Source organism: Hypanus sabinus, chromosome 5, assembly GCF_030144855.1.
Source record: "Hypanus sabinus isolate sHypSab1 chromosome 5, sHypSab1.hap1, whole genome shotgun sequence".
NCBI lineage: Eukaryota > Metazoa > Chordata > Chondrichthyes > Myliobatiformes > Dasyatidae > Hypanus > Hypanus sabinus.
Window position 1 is genome coordinate 31312274 of NC_082710.1, and position 25620 is coordinate 31337893.

Below are 25620 nucleotides of genomic sequence, written 5' to 3' on the forward strand. Positions count from 1 at the left end.
CCTTTATTCCCACCCTTTGTCTCCTGTCATCCAACCAATCTTCTGGCAACACACACAAAATGCTGGAGGAAGACAGCAGGCCAGGCAGCATCTATGGGAAAGAGTAAACAGTAGATGTATCAGGCCAAGATCCTTCAGCAGGACTCAGCTAGTCTTCCATCCTTGCTTGTATCTTTCCTGTAACACCATGAGCTCTTATCTTGTTAAGTAGCCTCATGTGCACACCTTGTCAAAGGTCTTCTTGAAATCCAAGTTAACAACATCCACTGACCCTCCTTTGTCTATCTTGCCTGTTATTTCCTCAAAGAATTCCAACAGATTTGTCAGGCAAGATTTTGTCAGACCGCTAAGCTGATTCAGTGTGCTACGCGCATGATGTGGGAGGTCAGGAACACTGATGGTGCCCCTGGCTGCTACAGCTGCGGAAAGTGTGTCCAGATTCAGCTTCTGAAGGAGCATGTTGCAGCACTGAAGAAAGAAATGGATGACCTCAGGTTTATCTGCGAAAACGAGAGTTTTCTGGACAGGACCTACAGTGAGGTCGTTACACCGAGGATACCGGAAGAGAGAAAGGGGGCGATGATGAGGAAGGAAAGGCTGCTTGATGTACAGGAGACCCCAAGGGATAACCATATAACCATATAACAATCACAGCACGGAAACAGGCCATCTTGGCCCTCCTAGTCCGTGCCAAACCCTTAATCTCACCTAGTCCCACCAACCCGCACTCAGCCCATAACCCTCCACTCCTTTCCTGTCCATATATCTATCCAATTTTACCTTAAAATTGTACCTCTCGTAAACAAGTTCACCCTCTTGGAAGCTGTCAGGACAGAAGATACTGCCAGTCTGAGAGGCGGACAGGTCTGCGAGCCGAAAATTGGTGCAGAAGCAGAGCCGAGGAGTCAGACATCAGGAAGAGCCGTGGTAGTAGGGGACTCCATAGTATGAGGTATGGAAAGGGGTTTCTGCGGCAACAGGCAAGATTTAAGGATGGTGTGTTGCCTCCCTGGTGCTAGGATCCAGGACGTCACGGACCAATTGCAGGGAATCCTCAAGGGTGAAGGTGAACAGCCGGAAGTGGTAGTGCATGTCGGCACAAATGACATCGGGAAGAAGAGGAAGGACATTTTGCAGCGGGACTTCAGAGAATTCGGAAGAAGGATGAAAAGCAGGACTTCCAGGGTGATTATCTCTGGTTTGCTTCCAGTTCCTCGTGCTGGAAAGGGCAGGAACAGGGAGATAATGGATCTGAATGTGTGGCTGAGGAACTGGTGCAGGAAGCAAGGATTTACATTCTTGGACCACTGGGATCTGTTTTGGTGTAGGGATAAATTGTACAAAAGGGACGGGTTGCACCTTAATAGGCAGGGGACCAGCATTCTGGCAGACAGGTTTGCCACTGCAACACGGATGTGTTTAAACTAAGTAGTGGGGGGGGGAGGGGATGAACTGGAAATATAAAGATGGAGTTGAAGGGAAAGTGAAAATAAGAAAAGTTAAAAAGGACAACAGAATCAATGGAGTAGAAAGCTCAAGAACAGATCATACGGTATGGCCAAGTGAAATAAGAATTGATATGAAAGGAGAGGGGAGTACTGAATAAAAAGTATTATATATGAATGCACTAAGTATAAGGAATAAAGTAGATGAGCTTGAGGATCAGTTGGAAATTGGCAAGTACGATGTTGTAGGAATAACAGAGACATGGCTTCAAGCGGACAGGGCCTGGGAAATGAACATTCAAGGATATACATCTTATCGAAAGGACAGACTGACTGGCAGCGGGGGTGGGGTGGCTGTGTTGATGAGGAATGATATTCAGTCCCTTGCGAGGGGGGACATACAATCAGGGGATGTAGAGTCAGTATGGATAGAACTGAGAAATTACAAGGGTAGAAAGACCCTAATGGGAGTTATCTACAGGCCGCCAAACAGTACTCTGGATGTAGGGTGTAAGTTGAATGAAGAGTTAAAATTGGCATGTTGCAAAGGTAATGATACTGTTGTCATGGGGGATTTCAACATGCAGGTAGACTGGGAGAATCAGAATGGTACTGGATCCCAAGAAAGGGACTTTGTGGAGTGCCTCCGAGATGGATTCTTAGAACAGCTTGTACTGGAGCCTACCAGGGAGAAGGCAATTCTAGATTTAGTGTTGTGCAATGAACCGGATTTGACCAGGGACATCTAGATAAAGGAGCCATTAGGAGGTAGTGACCATAATATGATATGCTTTAACCTACAATTCGAGAAGGAGAAGGGAAAATTGGTTGTGTCAGTATTACAGTTGAACAAAGGGAACTATGGAGCTATGAGGGAGGAGCTGGCCAAAGTTCAATGGAACAATACCCTAGCAGGGAAGACAGTGGAAAAACAATGGCAGGTATTTCTGGGAATAATGCAGAAGGTGCAGGATCGGTTCATTCCAAAGAGGAAGAAAGATCCTAAGCGGAGCAAGGGGCGGCTGTGGCTGATGAGGGAAGTAAAGGGAGGTATACAAATAAAGGAGAAGTATAGCATAGCAAAGATGAGCAGGAAACCGGAGGACTGGGAAGCTTTTAAAGAGCAAAAGAGGATAACAAAAAAGGCAATACGCCAAGAGAAAATGAGGTACGAAGGTAAACTAGCCAAGAATATAAAGGAGGATAGTAAAAGCTTCTTTAGGTATGTGAATGGCAAAAAAATAGTTAAGACCAAAATTGGGCCATTGAAGACAGAAACGGGTGAATTTATTATGGGGAACAAGGAAATGGCAGATGAGTTGAACAGGTACTTTGGATCTGTCTTCACTAGGGAAGACACAAACAATCTCCCAGATGTAATAGTAGCCAAAGGAAGTAGGGTAAAGGAAGGATGAACTGAAGGAAATTTATATTAGGCAAGAAACGGTGTTGGATAGACTGTTGAGTCTGAAGGCTGATAAGTCCCCAGGACCTGATGGTCTGCATCCCAGGGTACTTAAAGAGGTGGCTCTAGAAATCGTGGATGCATTGGTAATCATTTTCTAATATTCTATAGATTCAGGAACAGTTCCTGCTGATTGGAGGGTGGCTAATGTTGTCCCACTTTTCAAGAAAGGAGGGAGAGAGAAAACAGGGAATTATAGACCGGTTAGCCTAATGTCAGTGGTGGGAAAGATGCTGGAGTCAATTACAAAAGAGGAAATTACGATACATTTGGATAGCAGTAGAAGGATCAGTCCAAGTCAGCATGAATTTATGAAGGGAAAATCATGCTTCACTAATCTTCTGGAGTTTTTTGAGGATGTATCTATGAAAATGGACAAAGGAGAGCCAGTGGATGTAGTATACCTGGACTTCCAGAAAGCTTTTGATAAAGTCCCACATAGGAGATTAGTGGGCAAAATTAGGGCACATGGTATTGGGGGCAGAGTATTGACGGATTGAAAATTGGCTGGCTGACAGGAAACAAAGAGTAGCGATTAACGGGTCCCTTTCGGAATGGCAGGCTGTGACCAGTGGGGTACCGCAAGGTTTGGTGCTGGGACCGCAGCTGTTTACAATATACATTAATGATTTAGATGAAGGGATTAAAAGTAACATTAGCAAATTTGCCGATGACACAAAACTGGGTAGCATTGTGAAATGTCAGGAGGATGTTATGAGAATGCAGAGTGACTTGGACAGATTGGGTGAGTGGGCAGATGCATGGCAGATGCAGTTTAATGTGGATAAATGTGAGGTTATCCACTTTGGTGACAAGAACGGGAAGGCAGATTGCTATCTAAATGGAGTCAAGTTAGGAAAAGGGGAAGTACAACGAGATCTAGGTGTTCTTGTACATCAGTCAATGAAAGCAAGCATGCAGGTACAGCAGGCAGTGAGGAAAGCTAATGGCATGCTGGCTTTCAACAAGAGGAATTGAGTATAGGAGTAAAGAGGTCCTTCTGAAGCTGTACAGGGCCCTGGTGAGACCCCACCTGGAGTATTGTGTGCAGTTTTGGTCTCCAAATTTGAGGAAGGACATTCTTGCTGTTGAGGGAGTGCAGAGTAGGTTCACAAGGTTAATTCCCGGAATGGCGGGACTGTCATATGTTGAAAGATTGGTGCGACTGGGCTTGTATACACTGGAATTTAGAAGGATGAGAGGGGATCTGATTGAAACATATAAGATTATTAAGGGATTGGACATGCTGGAGGCAGGAAGCATGTTCCTGCTGAAGGGTGAGTCCAGAACTAGAGGCCACAGTTTAAGAATAAGGGGTAGGCCATTTAGAACAGAGATGCGGAAAAATTTTTTCACCCAGAGAGTGGTGGATATGCGGAATGCTCTGCCCCAGAAGGCAGTGGAGGCCAAGTCTCTGGATGCGTTCAAGAGTGAGTTAGATAGAGCTCTTATAGATAGCGGGGTCAAGGGATATGGGGAGAGGGCAGGAACAGGTACTGATTGTGTATGATCAGCCATGATCACAGTGAATGGTGGTGCTGGCTAGAAGGGCTGAGTGGCCTACTCCTGCACCTACTATCTATTGTCTATTGTCTAGCAGACTAATTCCTGCAAACAAACAATTGTCCTATCTAGCTAATCAATTGTGTTCTGTATTATTTGGAGTTTAAAAGAATGAGAATGCCCATATTCTTACATATAAGATCAGAAGGGGCCTTAACTGAGTGGATGTTGAGATGTTTTCATTAGATAGGGTAATGCAGCAGAGTAATAGGACCTTTGGCCCAATGTGTTCATGCTGGCCCAGATGCTCAAAAAGCTGGTCATATTGGCTGTCCTTTGGCTTTCCTACCTCCCTAATCCTTTCCTATCTATGTGCCTGTCCAAGTGCTATTTAAATGTTGTTATTGTACCTGCCTCAACCATTGCTTCTGACATTAGGGTTAAGGTTAAGTTTAACCCATTCCATAAATAGGCCTCCCATTCTGTGAAGAGATTACTCCTCAGGTCCTTTTCAAATCTTTCCCCTTTCACCTTGAACCTATGGCCTCTTGTTCTCATTCCCTAGAGAAAAAGACAATGTGCATTCACCCTATCTATGCTTTTCATGATATTTTACATATATATAAGGTCACCTCTTACGCTCCATTGAATAAAGTCTGAGTCTGCCCAGCCTCTCCCTATAACTCAGGCCCTCAAGGTTTCCCAGCATTTTTGTAAATCTTATTTGTACTCTTTCCAACTAGTCAGAGATTCAATAAAAATGAGCAACATAACAGGATAAGATAAAACAGATGAAGCAGAGAAACTGCTTCTCCCAGAAAGTTGTGAATTTCTGGAATTTTCTGCTATTGAATTTGATAAAGGTCAGCTGGCTCATTGGAAATATTTAAATTAGAGATTTAAATGTTCAAAGAATTGATGGCCATGTGGATCTGGCACAGAAGAGTAGTTGAGGCCAGCATAGTTCACATTGAATGCCTGGCAGCCTTGAAGAGCCTGGATGCACGTTCCTCCTCCCAACTTCCCCTCTTTTTTTACCACTGCATGGACCAACCATTGCTCTGAGTGGAAAAAAAGCTTACATGGTCTGAAAACTGTGCAGCACTTTAAATATTGAATTAGCAATATATGAAAGAAAATTCGCGGCAACATAGGCTATGTGTGCGGGAGCATTTCAGAACCAGCATGGTCATATACTCATGCAGTGTAGAGGGAACAGTGTCCCCAGCCCTATATCCTGTATTACTTGTTCTCAGGACATGAATCAATTATTGGTAATGGATCTAACAAGTCAATCTCATATCTATACTTCTCCTGAGAACCCCTTCTGCAAATAAAGAACATAATTACCGCTAGTGAGTTTGAGACTTAAGTATCCCAAACTGAGGAAACACTGTCTGGTATCTTAGAATATTTGGCTCGTTATGTACTGTGGCATACTTGTCTGTCACTGATGATCAATCAAGCAAATACAATTCCGAAGATCAAGAACAAATGGGAGAATATCAGGTTGCACTACACATATGAATGTAAGGATGGAAAAGGGGTAAACCATTCAGTCCTTCAAGCCCTCTGCTGCGCTGATTTTCCCATCAATATCCATCTCCAGAAATCAGTTCTGTATGCAATTTATAACTGTATTTTCTCAACATTGTGGGATTGAAAATTTCAAAGATTTGCACTTCTCTGAGTGAAGAATAGCCTTCTCACTTTAATTCTAAGGACATGAACCTTATTTTGAGACCAAAGGTTAGCTTCTTGTACAGCTGCTGCTATTCAGTGCATCTGCATGTTGGATGGGAGATTTAAATGACCATGACCCAGAGCCCGAAAGTGTCCTTGTGAGCCAGAACTCACAACTGAGACGATATTTTCTGTTCTCCAGGATGGCTGGTGCAACAGGACTGGGGAACAGCAAATGAACAAACAGATCAAGATTCAGAGTAAAGCTGAGCATAGTGGAGAGATCAGAACTGGAAATCGATCTACGTGTAAAATGAAATGGGAGTTCAGAGATGGAAAGGGCAGAGCAAGTTTAGAAATTACTTGGGAGCAGAGATTCAGGTAGGAACTGGGGACTGTGCTGGGATCAAGGCTGATTAAGAGATCAAAAATTAGACTCAAACGGCAGGCACTTGAGAGGTCTGAGCTGGAAATGACAATGTAGAAAAATTGTAGATGGAAATTGTTAGTAGAGAGGTAGTTCTGAGCTTATAAGCTCAAGTAGCGCCTTTGAGTAGTGTTGGGATTGGCATAGCTGTTGGCAGCTATAAAAATATATACTAAGTCATTAAAATAGATGAACAGATTTTCTTCAGGAATTGCTACATTGATTCTGGCCTTAACCTATTGTTCCCATTCTGACTTGTTTGAATGGAAATAGCCTGAATATAGCTAGATTCCAATGAGGTCCTGAATGCACAAACTCTGGTTTTCAAAGCCCTTGGCATTAGGGCTATTACAGGTGATTTTGAATGTTTATTTAACAAACTATAGTGCAGGGCCAAAACTTGGGTTTCTGGCTGCTATCTTGGGATCATACAGATCCATTGTGCTCTTGTCAAAGTCACAGCAAAATGACATTGGAAGAACTATGGAATTTTTTGGATTAGGGCCCCTACTGTAGAAAAGCAGCCATAGAAGAAGTCAAGACAAAACACAGGTTATGTGTCTGTCCAAATACTTCTAAGGGGAAATAGATCATTAGGATTATCCCTCAGAAGATGAGGTAGGTGTAGCTGTAAACGATTTAGGATGGTCAGGCTGTAGAAGATAATAGAGTAAAAGGAGTAGGATGTGTTATATCATAATAGCATAAAAGAGAACTTAGTGGTGGTGAGGTGGCAGCCTATGTGTTGATGTGGATGGTGAAGTGGAGAGTTATAGGACTAGCAAAAATTACAGATAAAGGAAGAGGAATTGCAATGATCTACAATTTTTAACAGTGGAGTGAAGATTGAAATTCTGCACCAGTGAAATTTAGTATAGGATAAGATGTGTCAAATGGAGACCTGAATGAGCAAAATAAACATGATGGTAATTGAATCTGGAGGTGAAAAGGGCATTATGAAGGTTTCACCCCAGATAGATTTTAAAGATGAACAATATTGCACAGATCGTAATGGGTAGCATTTGCATTGGAAATTAAGCAGACTGAAGATTCTTTCAGCTTCAAACAAGAAAAATCTCAAATAAGATTCCAAGGCCAAGAAGGTCTGCAGCAGCAACATTTTATTAATTTCAGCAAAGCTGTATTAAGTTCTTTGCAAATAAACACAAGGAATACAAATCTGCAAGAGAAATTGTGGAGATGTTCAATTCTCCAGGGAATCAAATTCACACAACCTTGCGTAATATTTATCTGCAGAGGATGAGCAAAGTCTTGGACATTTAATGAAAATAGTTGTATTGTAGAGCAAAGAAAAGTCACATGGTGTTTTCAGCAGTTTCTTCTTGAAACTACTGATTTTATTCAGATTTTGCTCTTAGGTCATCATGTGTGTTCAGCCAATTGTATAAAGCTAATCAATTATTAACTCATTTGTACATTCCAGTAATGAAATAGTTTTATGATACTTTACAAGATAATTTTAGTCTAGAAATTTCTTCTTTTTAAAGCCCTACAAGGTGCTTATTTGTTATTTTTCACTGAATCTCCTCTTATTCTTTAAGAAGTGAATGAAATATTAACCAATATACAGATCCTTCTTGGGTTCCACTCCCCAGGGGTTGATTTGATTTATATTCACATTCAGATTCTGTTTATTGTCATTTAGAAACCACAAATGCAATGCAGTTAAAAAATGAGACAATGTTCCACCAGAATGATATCAACAAAGCACATGACAAAACAGACTACACCAGAAAATCCACGTAACATTTGGCAATCCCCAATCCAGAGTCCGGAGAGGCTGCTGTGTATTAATATCGTGCTACCATCTTAGCGCGTTCTCCAGAAAGGAGTGCCAAATCTAGCAGACAAAACAAGACCAAAAACTAAAGCTACAAGACCTGCGCAAAACCACATAGTTACAACAGTGCAAACAATATCATAATTTGATAAAAAAACAGACCATGGGCACAGTGAAAATAGTCCAAAGATGTTAAAAGACTATAAGTTTGAAAGAAACCACCGCACAGTTTCCACAAGTCCTCAGGGTCCTGATAGACTCGTCATCCCATGCCAGCGGCAGAAGGGAATACCCCCGCTATGGACTTCCACGTTGCTGCCTGAATCGGCCTCGCAGACGCAGCACACAATGAAAGCTCCCTCGAACCCAGACTCGCAGACACAGCACACACTGAAAGTGACCTGATCACAGTGGACTCTGAGTCCATCGAACCTCCGAGCCTCCGACCGTCCCCTCTGGCACAGCTTCTCCGAGCACCATCCTCTGCTGAGCGTATTAAGAACCCTGCCCCCCCCCCCCCACCTGCCGACGGCCACCGGCAATGCGACCCTGAGGGCTGGAGGCCTGTTCTTCTCAGCAGAGACCCGGACCTCACAGCAGTAGCAGCAACGAAGAGGGCCTTCCTTGAGATTTCCAGATATTCCTTCATGCTCCGTGCTCCCACGTCCGTTTTTCATTAGATTAGGATTGCGCACAGCACCCTGCTTAACAAATAACGTATCAGCTCTGGAGTGGCCGCTGCAAGCTGCATCGTGCCGCCATCTTGATCTTGATAGTAATTAGAATAAAGTAATAAAATAATGACATTTCTCATGCCATAATCATTAGGAAACATTGGAGTAGGCGTAATTAGGCAATGACCAATAAAAAGAAGTTAGGTTTAATGGGAGCGGCTGTTGTGGGATTAAGCCAGTGTTAGAGTGGAGAGTTAAAATTCTGGCTAATAGGAATGAGTGGTGAAGACTGTTATTGAATTTTTTTAATTAAACTTTTTAATTTTAATTTTAAATTAATTAAAATTTCTCTTTTACTTTGTTTTTCTTACTTTGTTTCTTTCTTTCTTTCTCTCTTTCTTTCTCTCTTTCTTTCTTTCTCTCTTTCTTTTTTTCTTTCTTTCTTTCTTTCTTTCTTTCTTTCTTTCTTTCTTTCTTTCTTTCTTTCTTTCTTTCTTTCTTTCTTTCTTTCTCTCTTTCTTTCTTTCTTTCTTTCTCTCTTTCTTTCTTTCTCTCTTTTGTTATTGCAAACTTAGAGAAGTGGGGATGCCAGGCAGAAAAGGGGAATGCTCCTCTTCTGAGATATGGGAAGGCAGGAACCGGACGAACTCTGTTTCATTTGGGAGGCTGAGGGGTTGATGGACAGGACATACAGGGAGATAACTACACCCAAGGTGCACGACTCAGGTAACTGTGTGGCTGTCAAGAGGGGGAAAAGGATAGGCAGCCAGTGCAGAGTACTCTGTGACCATTTCCCTCAATAAAAAGTATACAGCTTTGGATAATGTTGTTGGGGGTGAATGACCTAGCAGAGGAAAGCCACAGTGGTCCGGTCTCTGGGACTGAGTCTGGCTCTGTGTCTCAGAAAGGAAGTGGGAGAAAAGGTGAGAGGGAATTCATAGGGGATTCCATAGTGAGAGGAACAGAGAGGAAATTCTGTCAGCCTGATAGAGATACCACATGGTGTGTTGCCTCCCAGGTGTCAGAGTACGGGGTATCTCAGATCGGGTGCGGAGTATTCTGAAGGGAGAGGGTGAACAGCCAGAAGCCTTGGCTCATGTTGGTACTAATGGCACAGATAGAAAGAGGGAGGAGGTCCTGAAGAGAGAATTCAGGAAGTTGGGTTGGAAGCTGAAAAGCAGGACCTCCAGGGTAGTAATCTCAGGATTGCTGCCAGTGCCACGTGCTAACAAGTACAAGAGTAGCATGATCAGGAATACTAATGCATGGCTGAGAGACTGGTGTAGGGGGCAGGGCTTTGGATTCCTAGATCATTGGGGCATCTTCTGACCTGTACAAAAAGGACGGGTTACACCTGAACTCAAAAGGGTCCAATATCCTAGCAGGCAGGTTTAATAGAGCTGTTAGGGAGGGTTTAAGCTAATCTGGCAAGGGGATGGGAACCGGAGTGATAGGGCCGAGGAAGGGGAAGAACAGAAATAAATCAAAGATAGTGTGCAACAGAGATAATAGGAAGGACAGGGAGGAGATGAGGCACAATCACAGCCATTGGAATGAGTTACAGGGCAATAGAGGCATGGTGCAGTTAAATCAGAAAGCAACAAATACTGGACTGAAAGTGTTGTATTTGAATGCACGCAGCATAAGAAATAAACTGGACGATCTTGAAATTCAGGTACAGATTGGCAAATATGACGTTGTGGCCATCTCTGAAACTTGCTAAAGGATGACTGCCATTGGGAGTTGAATATTCAAGAATATCCAGTGTACCAGAAAGAAAGGTTAGTAGGCAGAGGGGATGGTGTGGCCCTGTGTATAAGAAATAATATTAAAACATTTGAAAGAGATGACATAGGATCAGAAGGTATAGAGTCTCTATGGGAGTTGAGATAAGAAATGGCAAGGGTAAAAGGACCCTAATGGCAGTTGTATACAGGCCTCCAAACAGCCGCCGGGATGTGGATTACAAATTACAGCAGGAGATTGAAAAGACGTGTCAGAAAGGCAATGTCATGATAATCATTGGGGATTTTAACATGAAAGTGGATTGGGAAAACCAGGTCAGTACTGGACCTCAAGAGAGAGAATTTGTAGAATGTCTAAGAGAGGCTTTTTAGAACAGTTTGTTGTTGAGCCCACAAGGGGAATGGCTGTGCTGGAATGGGTGTTGTGCAGTGAGGTGATAAGAGAGCTTAAGGTTAAGGAACCCTTGGGGAACAGAGATCACAACATGACTGAGTTCACTTTGAAATTTGAAAAGGAGAATTTAAATTCCAATGTGACAATATTTCAGTGGAATAAAAGAAATTGCAATGCATGAGAGAGGAACTGGCCAAGGTTGACTAGAAAGGGATGTCATAGTCCGGTTGTTTGACTCCTTGTTCCTGTTAATTTCCATTCCCCCATGTTCCACTGGGCTCCTTGATTAGGGTATCTGGTCCTCATTCAAACCAGCAGCATATAAACTCTAGTTTTCATTTACTCGCTGCTGGTTTGTCACCTCAGTAGAGCAGCTGTTCAAGTTCCAAGCCCAAGTCAAGTTCCGAGCCGCAATGAATAAGCAACCATTTACCAAGCTGCCGAGAATAAGGAGCTGTCTTCATGAGCTTCTCCATGCCAAGATTTGTATTGTCAGTCGTTGGTTGGTTTAGTCGTCACATTCCCAACTGAGTAGGTCCTGCCATTTGCTGCTACTCCGAGTTGGAAATTCTGTCTCTTCGTATCTAGCTGGGGATCTCTGGCCATTTGCTGCTCCTCTGAGCCAAAATATGAATCGTCTGCCTTTGTCCCTGTGGTCCAAGTCCCAGGCTCCATGTTCCAAGTCCCAGGCTCCGTGTTCCAAGTCCCAGGCTCCGTGTTCCATGTTCCAGTCCAGTCAGGGCTTTGAGTACCAGTCTGGTCAGGGCCCTGAGTTCCAGTCCAGTCAGAGCTCCATGTTCCAGTCCAGTCAGAGGTCCGAGTTCCAGTCCAGTCAGGGCTCTGAGTTCCAGTCCAGTCAGGGCCCTGAGTTCCAGTCCAGTCGAGGTCCGAGTTCCAGTCCAGTCAGGGCTCTGAGTTCCAGTCCAGTCAGGGCTCCGAGTTCCAGTCCAGTCAGGGCTCTGAGTTCCAGTCCGGTCAGGGCTCCATGTTCCAGTCCAGTCAGAGGTCCGAGTTCCAGTCCAGTCAGGGCTCTGAGTTCCAGTCCAGTCAGGGCCCTGAGTTCCAGTCCAGTCGAGGTCCGAGTTCCAGTCCAGTCAGGGCTCTGAGTTCCAGTCCGGTCAGGGCTCCGAGTTCCAGTCCAGTCAGGGCTCCGAGTTCCAGTCCGGTCAGGGCTCCGAGTTCCAGTCCAGTCAGGGCTCCGAGTTCCAGTCCGGTCAGGGCTCCGAGTTCCAGTCCGGTCAGGGCTCCGAGTTCCAGTCCGGTCAGGGCTCTGAGTTCCAGTCCAGTCAGGGCTCCGAGTTCCAGTCCAGTCAGGGCTCTGAGTTCCAGTCCGGTCAGGGCTCTGAGTTCCAGTCCAGTCAGGGCTCCGAGTTCCAGTCCGGTCAGGGCTCTGAGTTCCAGTCCGGTCAGGGCTCCGAGTTCCAGTCCGGTCAGGGCTCCGAGTTCCAGTCCAGTCAGGGCTCTGAGTTCCAGTCCGGTCAGGGCTCCGAGTTCCAGTCCGGTCAGGGCTCTGAGTTCCAGTCCAGTCAGGGCTCTGAGTTCCAGTCCAGTCAGGGCTCCGAGTTCCAGTCCAGTCAGGGCTCTGAGTTCCAGTCCGGTCAGGGCTCTGAGTTCCAGTCCAGTCAGGGCTCCGAGTTCCAGTCTGGTCAGGGCTCTGAGTTCCAGTCCGGTCAGGGCTCCGAGTTCCAATCCAGTCAGGGCCCCGAGTTCCAGTCCAGTCAGGGCCCTGAGTTCCAGTCCGGTCAGGGCCCCGAGTTCCAGTTTGGTCAGGGCTCTGAGTTCCAGTCCAGTCAGGGCTCCAAGTTCCAGTTTGGTCAGGGCTCTGAGTTCCAGTCCAGTCAGGGCTCTGAGTTCCAGTCCGGTCAGGGCTCTGAGTTCCAGTCCAGTCAGGGCTCCGAGTTCCAGTCCGGTCAGGGCTCTGAGTCTCAGTCCAGTCAGGGCCCCAAGTTCCAGTTTGGTCAGGGCTCCGAGTTCCAGTCCGGTCAGGGCTCTGAGTTCCAGTCCGGTCAGGACTCTGAGTTCCAGTCCAGTCAGGGCTCCGAGTTCCAGTCCGGTCAGGGCTCTGAGTTCCAGTCCAGTCAAGGCTCTGTGTTCCAGTCCGGTCAGGGCTCCGAGTTCCAGTCCGGTCAGGGCTCCGAGTTCCAGTCCGGTCAGGGCTCTGAGTCTCAGTCCAGTCAGAGCTCAGTGTTCCAGTCCGGTCAGAGCTCAGTGTTCAGTCTGGTCAGGGCTCTGAGTTCCAGTTTGGTCAGGGTCCTGAGTTCCAGTCCAGTCAGGGCTCTGAGTTCCAGTCCGGTCAGGGCTCCAAGTTCCAGTCCAGTCAGGGCCCTGAGTTCCAGTCCGGTCAGAGCTCAGTGTTCAGTCCAGTCAGGGCTCCGAGTTCCAGTCCGGTCAGGGCTCTGAGTTCCAGTCCAGTCAGGGCTCCGTTCCAGTCCGGTCAGGGCTGCGAGTTCCAGTCCAGTCAGGGCCCTGAGTTCCAGTCCGGTCAGGGCCCCGAGTTCCAGTCCGGTCAGGGCTCCGTTCCAGTCCGGTCAGGGCTGCGAGTTCCAGTCCAGTCAGGGCCCTGAGTTCCAGTCCGGTCAGGGCCCCGAGTTCCAGTCCGGTCAGGGCCCCGAGTTCCAGTCCAGTTAGGACCCCAAATTCCAGTCCAGTCAGGGCTCTGAGTTCCAGTCCGGTCAGGGCCCTGAGTTCCAGTCCAGTCAGGGCTCTGAGTTCCAGTCCAGTCAGGGCTCCAAGTTCCAGTCCGGTCAGGGCCCTGAGTTCCAGTCCAGTCAGGGCTCTGAGTTCCAGTCCGGTCAGGGCTCTGAGTTCCAGTCCGGTCAGGGCCCTGAGTTCCAGTCCGGTCAGGGCCCTGAGTTCCAGTCCAGTCAGGGCCCTGAGTTCCAGTCCAGTCAGGGCTCTGAGTTCCAGTCCGGTCAGGGCCCTGAGTTCCAGTCCAGTCAGGGCTCTGAGTTCCAGTCCGGTCAGGGCCCTGAGTTCCAGTCCAGTCAGGGCTCCGAGTTCCAGTCCGGTCAGGGTTCAGATTTCCAGTCCAGTCCAAGTCCGTCTCCATCTCAAGTCTGTGTGCTTATGTCCTGCACTTGAGTCCGCTCCTTGAGTCTCACCAGCCACCTCCTTGTAACAAGGGAAACTAGCAGGAAGGACATCAGAGCAGTAATGGCTGTAGTTTCTGCAAAAATTGAGGGAAGTACAACACAAATATATTCCAAGTAAGAAGAAAATTTTGAATGGATGAAGGACACTACCGTGGCTGACAAGTGAAGTCAAAGCCAAAGTAAAAGCAAGAGAGGGCATACAAGGAAGCCAAAGCTAGTGGGAAGATCGAGGATTGGGAAGCTTTTAAAAACTTGCAGAAGGAATCTAAGAAGGTCATTAGGAATGAAAAGGTGAATTATGAAAGGAAGCTGGTGACTAATATCAAAGAAGATACTAAAAGCTCTTAAGTATATAAAGGGTAAATGGAAGTAGAAGGTTGATATAGGACCAATAGAAAATGATGCTGGTGATATTGTAATGAAAGATGTAGAGATGGCAGAGGAACTGAATGCGCTTTTTGCATCAGTCTTCATAGTGGAAGACATCTGCAGTATACCGGACATTCAAGAGTGTCAGGGAAGTGAAGTATGTGCAGTGAAAATTACAACTGAGAAGGTGCTCAGGAAGCTTAATGGTCTGAGGGTGGATAAATCTCCTGGACCTGATGCAATACACCCTCGGGTTCTGAAGGAAGTAGCTAGAGAGATTGTGGAGGCATTAACAATGCTCTTTCTAGAATCGATAGATCTGGCATTGTACCAGATGACTACAAAATTGCAAATGTTACTTCGCTATTTAAGAAGGGTGGGAGGCAGCAGAAAGAAAACTATAGACCTGTTAGCCTGACATCAGTGGTTGGAGTCGATTGTTAGGAATGAGAAAATGGAATACCTGGAGGCACATGACAAGATAGGCCAAAACCTGCATGGTTTCCTGAAAGGAAAGTCCTGCCTGATTAAACTACTGCATTTTTTTGAGAAAATTACAAGCAAAGGAGATGCAGTAGATGTGGTGTACTTGGATTTTCAGAAGGCCTTTGACAAGGTGCTGCACATGAGGCTGCTTAGTAAGATAAAAGCCCATGGAATTACAGGAGAGTTACTAGCATGGGTGCAGCATTGGTTGATTGGCAGAAAACAGAGAGTGGGAATAAAGGGATCCTATTCTGGCTGGCTGCTGGTTACCAGCGGAGTTCCACAGGGGTCAGTGTTGGAACTGATGCTTTTTATGATGTATGTCAATGATTTGGACTATGGGATTAATGGATTTGTGGCTAAATTTGCTGATGATAGAAAGATAGGTGGAGGAGTGGTTAGTTTTGAGGAAACAGAGAGCCTGCAGAGAGATTTAGATAGATTAGGGGAATGGGCAAAGAAATTGCAAATGAAATACAATGTTGGAAAGTGTATGGTCATGCACTTTGGTGGGAGAAATAAACCGGCGGACTATTATTTAGATGGGGAGAGAATACAAAATGCAGAGATGCAAAGAGACTTGGGAATCCTTGTGCAGGATACCCTAAAGGTTAAACCTTGGCTTGAGTCAGTGGTGAAGAAGGCGAATGCAATGTTGGCATTCATTTCCAGATATATAAAATATAAGAGCAGGGATGTGATGTTGAGGCTCTATAAGGCACTCGTGAGACCACACTTGGAATTTTGTGTGCAGTTTTGGGCTCCTTATTTTAGAAAGGATGTACTGATATTGGAGAGGGTTCAGAGAAGATTCATGAGAATGATTCCAGGAATGAAAGGGTTACCGTTTGGGGAAAATCTGGCAGCTCTTGGGCTGTATTCCCTGGAGTTCAGGAAAATGGGGGGGGGGGGGGAGATCTCATAGAAAACATTCTGAATGTTAAAAGGCCTGAACAGGTTAGATAACGCAAAGTTATTTCCCATGGTAAGGGATTCTAGGACAAGAGGGCACGATTTAGGATTGAGGTATATCCCTTTAGAACTAAGATGCAGAGAAATTACTTTAGTTAGAGGGTGGTAAATCTGTGGGATTTGTTGCCATAAGCAGCTGTGGAGGCCAAGACATTGGGTGCACTTAAGGCAGAGATAGATAAGTTCTTGATTAGCCAGGGCATCAAAGGGTATGGGGAGAAGGCAGGGAAGTGGGGATGACTGGAAGAATTAGATCAGCCCATGATTGAATGGTGGAGCAGCCTTGATGGTCCAAATGGCCTACTTATGCTCCTATATCTTATGGTCTTATGGAATTCATTGGTTAGGTGTCATACAGGAGGTTCTGTGGATAAGAAAGAGATTCCAGGATGATATGATGCTTCCTGGATGCCAGGGTCAGGGACATCTTGGACTGTGTGCACAGCATTCTTGGCAGGGTGAGCAGCCAGAGGTCGTGGTCCATGCCAATACCAATGACATGGGTAGGAAGTGTGACCAGGTTCTGGACATTAGGTGCTAAGTTAAAGGGCAGGACCTCTGGGGCTCTTATCTCAGTATTGCTACCCTGTGTTATGTGCTAGTGAGCCCACAGTTAGAAAGAGAGTACAGTTTAACACATGGCTAAGGAGGTGGTGCAGGAGTGAGTGCTTCAGATTTTTGGATCATTGGGCTCACTTTTCCATGAAGATGGGACCTGTAGGTGCAGAGCAGTTTGCACTTGAAATGAAGGGGTCCAATATCCTTGCGAGGAGTTTTAATAGTCCTGTGGGGTTTTTAAACCAGAGTTGCAGGGGATGGGAGCCAAAGCAGCAGAGTAGTTAGTGGAGTGGTTGTGGGGAAAGAAGTTGTAAACCTACGTATCAAGTTAGAATCGAAAAAGTTAAACATGGTGCAACTAATGTTCTGAATTGTGTATATTTCAGTGGAAGGACTTTGTAGGAAAAGCAGATGATCTTAGGGCATGGACCAGCACATAGCATTGTGACATTGTAGCCATTAATGAGACTTGGTTGCAGGAGGGGCAGAACTATGTTCTAGGGTTCTGTTGATTTAGATGTGTGAGTTGGGAGGGATTAAAGGAAGAGTATGTGACATTATTTGTCAGGGAAAATGTCACAGCAGTGCTCAGATGGAACAGACTGGAGCCCTAGTCTACTGAGGCTACATGTGTGGAAATGAGGAATAAGAAAGAGATGACCACTTTAATGGGATTATATTAAAATTGTGATAGTAGCTGATTTTAAATGTCCACATATTGATTGTGACTCCCATACTGTAAAAGGGCTGTATAGGATAGAGTTTGACAAATATGTTCAAGAACATTTTCTTAATCTAGGGCCCAACTAGAGGGAGCATGATATTAGATCTTCTATTAGAGAATGAGACAGGCAGGTAACAGAAGATTGTGTTGAGGAACACTTTGCATTTCGTGACCATAATGCCATTAGTTTCAAGCTATTTATGGAAGTGGATAGGTCTGATCTTTGGGTTGAGATTCTAAATTGGAGAAGAGCCAACTTTGATGGTATCGGAAAGGATCTGGCAAGTCTGGATTGGGACAGGTTCATTTCAGGTAAAGGTGTGCTTGATAAGTGGGAGGCCTTGAAAAATCAAATTCTGAGGTGCAGAGTTTGTAATATTCCTCTCAGAATAAAAGCCAAGGATAACAGGTTTAGGGAACCTTGTTTCTGAGAGATATTGAAGCTTTGATTAAGAAGGAGGGACATAGCAGGTTTAGGAGAAAGGAGCAAATGAGTTACTTGAGAAGTATAATGCAGAAGAAAAAAGTGGTAGTAGATGTTTGCCTCTCTGAGTGAAGGTCTTTGACAAGTGGTGTGTCACAGGAATCGGTGTTGGGTCCGTTGTTGTGTCATCTGGATGATAACGTAGTGAAATGGATCAGCAAATTTGTGGATGCCACGTTGGAAGACTATCAATGCTTGCAGCAGTATCTGGACCAACTAGAAAAACTGGTTGAAAAATGGCAGATGGAATTTAATCAAATCGAAGACACTGGGAGAGTGGAGGTTAGTTCACAAGTAGAGAGAGCTTGTAGTCAGTGTGTGAGGAGAATAAGCAGGTGATAGAGAAGGGGAACGCTCAGACCGAAGGTGTAAGGGAGAAGGAAGAAAAAGATAATAAAGTTGTTTGCACCGTTAGGGATAAACAGAGAGTAAGAGGTGGAGAATTTCTTAAAGGCATTTATTTTAATGCTAGGAGCATTGTAAGGAATGTGGATGAGCTTAGAGCATGGATTGATACCGGGAAATATAATGTTGTAGCTATTAGAGAAATATGGTTGCAGGAGGGGTGTGATTGGCAACTAATTATTCCTGGATTTCGTTGCTTCAGGTGTGATAGAATCGGAGGGGCAAGAGGGGGAGGTGTTGCATTGCTTGTCAGAGAAAATATTACATTGGTGCTTTGGCAGAATAGATTAGAGGGCTCGTCTAGGGAGTTTATTTGGGTGGAATTGAGGAATGGGAAAGGTGTAGTAACACTTATAGAAGTGTATTATAGACCACCTAATGGGGAGCGAGAATTGGAGGAGCAAATTTGTAAGTAGATAGCAGATATTTGTAGTAAGCACAGGGTTGTGATTGTGGGAGATTTTAATTTTCCACACATAGACTGGGAAGCCCATTCTGTAAAAGGGCTGGATGGTTTAGAGTTTGTAAAATGTGTGCAGGATAGTTTTTGCAGCAATACATAGAGGTACCAACTAGAGAAGGGGAAGTGCTGGATCTCCTGTTAGGGAATGAGATAGGTCAAGTGATGGAGATATGTGTTGGGGAGCACTTTGAGTCCAGTGATCACAATACTATTAGTTTCAATATAATTATTGAGAAAGATAGGACTGCCCAAGGTTGAGATTTTTGATTGGAGAAAGTCTAACTTTCAGGAGATGCGAAAGGATTCAGAAGGAGTGGATTGGGACAATTTGTTTTATGGGAAGGATGTAACAGAGAAATGGAGGTCATCTATAGGTGAAATTTTGAGGGTACAGAATCTTTATGTTCCTGTTAGGTTGAAAGGAAAGATTAAAAGTTTAAGAGAGCCATGGTTTTCAAGGGATATTGGAAACTTGGTTCGGAAAAAGAGAGAGATCTACAATAAATATAGGCAGCATGGGGTAAGTGAGGTGTTTGAGGAATATAAAGAATGTAAAAAGAATCTTAAGAAAAAAATTAGAAAAGCTAGAAGAAGATATGAGGTTGCTTTGGCAAGTAAGATGAAAATAAATCCAAAGGGTTTCTACAGTTACATTAATAGCAAAAGGATAGTGAGGGATAAAATTGGTCCCTTAGAGAATCAGAGTGGACAGCTATGTGTGGAGCCAGAAGAGATGGGGGAGATTTTGAACAATTTCTTTTCTTTGGTATTCACTAATGAGAAGGATATTGAATTGTGTAAGGTAAGGGAAACAAGTAGGGTAGTTATGGAAACTTTGATGATTAAAGAAGAGGAAGTACTGTCACTTTTAAAGAATATAAAAGTGGATAAATCTCCAGATCCTGACAGGATATGCCCTAGGACCTTGAGGGAAGTTAGTGTAGAAATAGCAGAGACTCTGATCGAAATATTTCAAGTGTCATTAGAAACGGGGATGGTGCTGGAGGATTGTCATATTGCTCATGTGGTTCCAATTTTTTAAAAAAGGTTCTAAGAGTAAACCTAGCAATTATCAGCCTGTATGTTTGACATCAGTGGTGGATACATTAATGGAAAGTATTCTTAGAGATGGTATATATAATTATCTGAATAGACAGGGAAAGATTAAGAACAGACAACATGGATTTGTGCGTGGAAGGTCGGGTTTGACAAATCTTATTCAATTTTTTGAAGAGGTTACTAGGAAAGTTGACGAGGGTAAAGCAGTGGATGGTGTCTATACGGACTTCAGTAAGGCCTTTGACAAGGTTCCACATGGAAGGTTAGTTAGGAAGGTTCAATCGTTAGGTATTAATATTGAAGTAGTAAAATGGATTCAACAGTGGCTGGATGGGAGATGCCAGAGAGTAGTGGTGGAAAACTGTTTGTCAGGTTGGAGGCTGGTGACTAGTGGTGTGCCCCAGGGATCTGCACCAAGTCCAATGTTGTTTGTTATATACATTAATGCTCTGGATGATGAGGTGGTAAATTGGATTAGTAAGTATGCAGATGATACTAAGATAGGTGGTGTTGCGGATAATGAAGTAGGTTTTCAAAGCTTGCAGAGATATATAGGTCAGTTAGAAGAGTGGGCTGAAAGATGGCAGATGGAGTTTAATGCTGATAAGTGTGAGGTGCTACTTTTTGGTAGGACTAATCAAAATAGGACATACATGGTAAATAGTAGGCCATTGAGGAATGCAGTAGAACAGAGTGACCTAGGAATAATGGTGCATAGTTCCCTGAAGGTGGAATCTCATGTGGATTGGGTGGTGAAGAAAGCTTTTGGTATCCTGGCCTTTATAAATCAGAGCATTGAGTATAGGAGTTGGGATGCAATGTTAAAATTATACAAGGCATTGGTGAGGCCAAATTTGGAGTATTGTGCACGGTTCTGGTCACCTAATTATAGGAAGGATGTCAATAAAATAGAGAGAGTACAGAGGAGATTTACTAGAATGTTACCTGGGTTTCAGCACCTAAGTTACAGATAAAGGTTGAACAAGTTAGATCTTTATTCTTTGGAGCGTAGAAGGTAGAGGAGGGACTTGATCGAGGTATTTAAAATTATGAGGAGGATAGATAGAGTGGATGTAGATAGGCTTTTTCCATTGAGAGTAGGGGAGATTCAAACAAGAGGACATGAGTTGGGAGTTAGGGGGCAAAAGTTTAAGGGAAACACGAGGGAGAACTTCTTTACTCAGAGAGTGGTAGCTGTGTGGAACGAGCTTCCAGTAGAAGTGGTAGAGGTGAGTTCAATATTGTCATTTAAAAGAAAATTGGATGGGTATGTGGACAGGAGAGGAATGGGGGGTTATGGGCTGAGTGCAGGTTGGTGGGACTAGGTGAGAGTAAGCAATCAGCATGGACTAGAAGGGCCGAAATGGCCTGTTTCTGTGCTGTAATTGTTATATGGTTGTATGGTTATAATGAGACAAATGTGAGATGTTATGCTTTGGGAGGACAAATTAGGGTAGGATAGTGAACAGTAGGGCACTGAGGAAAGCAGTATAACAGAGGGATCTGGGAATACAAATCCCTAATTCCTTGAATGCGGCATCACAAGCTGATAGGGCACATTGGACTTCCTAAATCAAGTGTTGTGAGCAGGAATTGGGATGTTATGTTGAAGTTGTATAAGATGTTGGTGAGGCCTAATTTGAAATACTGTGTGTAGTTCTTTGTCACCTACCTACAGGAAAGATAGTAATAAGTTTGAAAGAATGCAGAGAAAATTTACTAATATGTTGTCAAAACTTGAGGACCTGAGTTATAGGGAGAGGATGACTAGGTGAGGACTTTATTCCCTAGAGTATAGGAGAATGAGAGGAGATTTGATAGAGGTATACAAAATTATGAAGGGTATAGTTAAGGTAAATCCATGCAGGCTTTTTTCACTGAGATTGAGTGAGACTAGACTATAGAGGTCATGGGTTAAGTGTGAAAGATGAACTGTTTAAGGGGAACATGAGGGGAGCTTCTTCATGGAAAGGGAAGAGAGAGTGTGGAATGAGCTGCCAGTGGAAGTGGAATTGGGTTCACTTTCAACATTTAAGTGAAATTTGGATTGGTATGTGGGTGCCAGGTGGTACATGGAGGGCTATGGTCTGGGTGCAGGTTGATGGGACTAGGCAGATTAATATTTCAGCACAGATGAGATTACCAAAAGGGCCTGTTTCTGTTTTATAGTGTTAGATTGAAAGGTGGGATATTTTGTTTCAATTTTACACGGTTCTGATTGCATGGCATGCAAGCTCCCCGCTTGATTAACTCTTCGCAATTCTTGTATGTTTAGTGAGAAACAGCCTTTATGCTTCAGGTATAATGCGTTCTTCATCACATGATTTTTTATGTCTTGGTTATGATTTGCCTGATATGAAAATAGTTATGATCATATAAAGAAATGCTGAAGTCAAATCTGAAAGAACACCACATTAACTTGCATATTCTTACACTAAATGCATTTGACCAATTGGTATGGTTGAGTTAGTTGTCTATAGTTATAACACTATGAATTTGTGAAACGCAGGTCTAAGTAGCCAGGCGTTATTCACAATAATATTGTCACTATCCTCTTTTCTGCTTTCCATCTGGCTCATTGTTCATTTTAACCATCAATTCTACCTCTTTACCTCAACTGAAACGTTTCCCTCCTGATAACTTTATTTCTCCTCTGCAGCCCACTCCTCGCCTTTACTGGTCTATCACTTCCCCTGTTTCCACCAATGCACACTGTTTAAGTTGGCATTCCACTAAAGCACTGAAAGCTAGCCCTATTTGCTTTCTCAGGTGGAAGCATGAGTCTGAAGAAAGGATAAAATGTTGTAGCTAATGTTTATTACTGTATCAACATTATCAAAGCAGATGATCTCATTGCTGTTTTGTGGGAACTTCACCTGTGAAGTGTACCAACCATGTTTTCTATATTATATAATAACTATGCCTTTTGTTTTTGCCAAGCCTAGCTTTCTTTACACAACAGCTGCTGCTTGTAAAGATCAAACAGTGTAAGCTAATCTTCCAATAAATATTCATTGTTCAGCTTATTGTCATAAACGAGAGCCATCTCAGTTCTTAAAATGTAAATGGAAAATAGCAATCAGTTTGAAATTTGAAAAACGCAGCTTTGAAACAGGATTTATCTGTAGAAATCAGGATGCTGGGTAACACATGAATTTTCTTGCTGAACAGGTGCAGTATAAAACAATGGGTTCTTTAATTTGGTCTATTTCAAAGCAGAAAATACTGGCTAAGCTGCATCAATTCCAGGAAGCTTGCAGACCAGTTGGAAATGATCACTAAGCATTTTAATAACTGATCTAGTTATGATGGAAGGTTTATGTACTGTGAAAAATTAGCTTTACAGTATTAATTGTGGGTAGCTGGGAACTGTATTGCCAAGAAACTTTTAGATTTTTTGTGTAAAAAAAAAAGTTATCTGAGAAAATACTATTTGCAGAGAACAGATCAGGCTTATCAGGAATGAGGTAAGGTGTGGTGAACTACATATACCTGTCTGGACACACCCCCTGCTGACTGCTCCTGTGGCTCCTCCCACAGACCCCGGTATAAAGGCGATTGAGGCCTGAGCCCGGCCCTCATTCTCCAAGATGTAGTGTGGTGGTCAACTACTGCTTGTTCTTTCTTCCAGTCAATAAAAGCCGATATCTCGACTTCACGTCTCAGAGAGAGTTATTGATGGTGCATCATAAGGAGCATCAGGAAGCATGAAATAAGCTTGGGGTGAACTAGAGTCCATTCCACTGTCTTTGACTTCTGTGATGGATGACTGGTTTGCTTACAACTTGGGGGAATGTCATTTTAGTTTTTAGGAGTTATACCTATGTTTTGGAAATCCTTTGCAGTTCAGCAATAATTTGTAAATTAGATATGTTTTATAAGGGAGAAATGTGAGTTTTAAATATGTTTAAGAAGGTTGTTTGGATTTAAATGTACATCACTGAAAATAAATGAACATAGCTGGAAGTATCTGCTTGAGTGTGAAGGAGGCCTCACTCAAATAGTGTGGTATTGGTGGCTAAACTCACCAAGAATACCCACAAGAAAGTAAAATCTCAGCTTTGTATATGATGAATTGTTTCATGGGATGGCAGATTATCATCTGAAGAGAAATTGGTGAGATTTGGCCTGTATTCTCAAGTGTTATGGAAGAATGAGAGCAGGCGTTATTGAAGTTTTCAGGAATTTTACAAAGCTTGTCAAGCTGGATATAAGGAGTACATTTCCCCTGGCTGATGTGTGTAGAATTAAGAAATCTAGGATTTATCTCCAGATAAGGAATAGGCAATTTAAGACTAGGATAAGGAGACATTTCTTCACTTGAAGGGTGGTAGATTTTTAGAATTCTCTACCTTGGAGGATTGAGGAAGCTCAGTTATTGGTTCATCAATTGTTATTGGGGATGAAGAAATATGAGAACAGAGCTGGAAAAAGGTGCTAACTGACAAATGACAATGCAGGCTCAGGGACCAAATGTGTTTTTTTTTCTGTTTCTAATTCTTACATTCTCATGAATTACACCACTGCAAAAATTCAACCAGGTATTTTAGGTTGCTTATTGTGTTTTTGTTAATGACACAAATTCCACGCCAGAAATACATAGAATGATGCCTTTCACTGCACCATATTCCTTTACTACAATGCCTAATAAATTAGGTGAAGATGTTCCGAGACCCTCCTTGATTGATAAATTTTCAATTGTACTGCTGTTGTTTTTTATTTGCTGTACAGCAACTTAAAAATTGCTGAAGAGTTTTGGCCCAAAACGTCAACTGTACTTTTTTCCATAGATGCTGCATGGCCTGCTGTATTCCTCCAGCATTTGTGTTGCAGCTCAAAGAATTCTTTCTTGAGCATGACCTGGGTCTGCCATTGGGATGTGCAAAGGATAATTTACAGGAGCAGGGCTTGTTTCAGGAGATGATGGGGCAGACCACATATTGGGTTAGCAGGCAGAGACTGTTTGGGGCATTCAAATGTCAGATTGGATCCTGGCAGATGGACATGAAATTGGTTCGGGGTGGGAGCTATAGAGTGATGTCATAGAACAGGGACTGATTGGTGGTGGGGAGCATTTTGGTCTCGGGGATCCTTATGTGATCATTAGGTAAGAATATTGGCTTGAAGCTGATCGTCTTGTGTGATTGGAGAGTGAGATTGGTGATCATGTCTGAGGAAAGCCATAAAGTAATTAATTGAGATGGACACTATCTGCATCACATTCCAAATGCAAACACAGGTCCTGCTCAAGAAAGAATTCTTCCAATTAATGCCTGATGAACAAGAGTTATTTACTAATTTAGGTGGACTTTGGTTTATGGATTGATGAATGTGAACTATTGAATTGTGGACCCAAGTAAAAATTGACACTGCTCTTTCATCAGAAGCCAGAACAGGAAGAAAATGAGAAAATACCCATGGTGGTAAGTGAGTAAAGAAAAACTTCTTGGAGATGTTAATGAATGTAAATGAAATAGAGATGTGAATGAAGAACAGAAGGAATTGGGAAAGGTGTATAATGTGTGGCTGATCTCACAGCAGCCATTCTGAACAATGGCACACACCCAAAGTGCACACACTATTTATACATTTTCACTTTATTTTCATTATAAAGCTGGAAAATATTGTAATGTGGATGAAAGTGTAATGTGAATAAAAAACTAATGAAATGGATTACATGATCTCACCAACCCCTTGTGCCTTCAGCAATGACTACATTAACTTTCCTCTCAGGTTGAACATATTGGCATTGTGTACGAGACTGAATAGAGCTTTTTATCCCAAAATTGGTCTGTTGCCAAAACCTAATCCTTTGCTTTTGGGACTTCTTTCGCTTGCACCTATTTCTTTACAATCAATTATCTCTAACCT